The sequence below is a fragment of the Sciurus carolinensis genome, chromosome 2 (assembly GCF_902686445.1).
Source record: "Sciurus carolinensis chromosome 2, mSciCar1.2, whole genome shotgun sequence".
In the NCBI taxonomy this organism is placed as follows: Eukaryota; Metazoa; Chordata; class Mammalia; order Rodentia; family Sciuridae; genus Sciurus; species Sciurus carolinensis.
This window is the reverse complement of record NC_062214.1, coordinates 168,449,563-168,451,696: the sequence shown is the minus strand read 5'-3', so window position 1 is coordinate 168,451,696 and position 2,134 is coordinate 168,449,563. Positions and strand designations below refer to the sequence as shown.

Below are 2,134 nucleotides of genomic sequence, written 5' to 3'. Positions count from 1 at the left end.
ATCTCCTTCCTACCTTCAGTGCAGATGTGGTGGGAACATCTTTTGACCCTGAAAGACAGACCATGAGAATGGCAGAGAAGCTGCCCCTAACCTCAAGATCTTCCAATAGCATCAGCTGCCTGCCTGTAGACCTCTAGTTAGTTTGAATGAGCTGCCAAATTGGGCTTTTTGTGACTTGTTGCTGAAAGCCATTTCAAAATTTTTTTTACTTTTATTTGCATTTATTTTATGCTAAATTTATGCCCGTGCCATAAGTTTTGTTTCTTCACTTTATTCTGGGATGTCTTTTTCTATTGTACAGTCTCCTCATCTGGTTTAGGAAGAATCCTCTCAATGTGGCAGGGGAGGGAGCTCGGGTATGGGTTGATCCAACTGTGAGTTCTCTAAGTGTGGCGGTGCATATCGGGTACTTTGTTCACCAGGATGAGTTCAATGACCAGAGGGTCTGCATCTAAATCCTGAAGTTCTGCATTACTTTGCATTTTTAAGCATGTGCAGCAAAAATTTAGCACTCTTTGGGCCTCTGATCTGCATCCGGCCCCAGTGTTTGGCCTGGGCACACCTGCCAGCTCCACCATTGTAACTGAGGAGTGGCGCATGTTGCTTCTATAAAGTAACATCTTTCAGATACTTGGTGGCTTTTTGATTATGCATACACTTGATGGCGTGGGCAGCTTCATGGGTGTTTTTAAGGTGAACACACTGATTTGAATATCTTGATGCGCATGACTTTGTGGGATTTTCTGGGTCAAGAGAGTAGTAAACCATTTTTATAGATCACCTCAGGTCACTTACAGGGTGAGGAAGACTATCCCAAGTGTTCTTGATCATTTCAAGTGTAGGAGGGTCAATGTCTCTTCTGATCTGATGAGAACGTCTTGGTTCTACCTAGTGTAAGAGGGCTACCATATCATGATTCATAATGAAAATGAAAGAAACATCAGAAATCTTTGTTGTATGACTGTGCTGGCATTAGCAGTGTGATTTTTAATTTGCAGCTTCTCTGCAGGAAAAGTTTAGAGCCATGTATGCATCCTTTGAGAATTAATTTGGCTAAAACAAGATAGCATAATACATGTGCTCATTTCATAAGATTCAAACTACAGTACATCACAATACCCAAAGGTAACATATGAGCGTGTCATTGTCACATCCTCCTCTAAATTGTGGAACTCTGAATTCCTAATGTGACCATGACATGTCATCCCGAGAATCATGGGAGGGGCCCGTGTCAATCTGGATGTTGAAACTAAAGAAGGCTTTGTTTTCTTTTACTTCCTTTCTTTCTTCCTTCCTTTCTTTCTTTCTTTCTTTCTTTCTTTCTTTCTTTCTTTCTTTCTTTCTTTCTTTCTAGAGAAGAAAGCCTTCAAGGCAGTTTTGCAAGTTGCTTCTTTGTGCTCTGAATATGTATGTCATCATGTATGCCCCTGGGTGCCTGTCCCTCTTTGGGGTCCTCTAGGGTTGACCCACAGCACCTGTCAGCCACCTAGATGGGTGGGTCCCTGCTGGAGATGCCACATGCAGGAAGCCTTGAATGCAGGTGTGTGGTTACAAAGACAAAATGGGGAGGCATTTCCTAATGCATCCAGGTGTGAGTGCTGTTGACTCCAGAAAACAAAGACAATGAAGAAGTGCTGCCAGTCATCTCCGGGAAAGGTGACATTCTTCCCCCAAAACCTCCCCAGGGTGGAAATGCCGGAATTGGAGGAGAGGTTTGAGAGCATCCAAACTCTGTAATATTTCAGTCAACAATGAGCCACAGATATGATAGAGGGCCAGTAAGATTGTTGCCCAGGGAGGTCATAGCCGTCTTAGTTTGTGTAAGACACGATCACCTAACAGAATGATCCCCATCCCTAAGTGGCACATGGCTAATGGCACATCCACGTTTTACAAAGGAGAGATTGGACATCTTGGATTAATCCTTGGTTCTTCTGCATCATCCAGGTCTCCAGATTTCCAGCTCAGGATCTTCCTGTTGGCTGCCTCCTCCCTGAGAGGTTGCTTCTCTTTCCTAGGGACACTGGACATGGGGATGTGAGAAAAGGGCAAATGAGGAGGTCAAGAGAATGCCCACCTGGAAGTGGCAGGGGGAGGCAAGAAAAGGTCTGTTTCCTTTGCAAAGTCCTTAGGG

At 44.1% G+C, this 2,134-nt stretch overlaps 1 pseudogene; it reads right to left on the bottom strand.

The window, feature by feature from the left end:
* Positions 1-221: 221 nt before the first annotated feature.
* LOC124976618 (60S ribosomal protein L17-like) lies at positions 222-768 on the bottom strand (annotated as a pseudogene).
* Between the last annotated feature and the right edge of the window lie 1,366 nt (positions 769-2,134).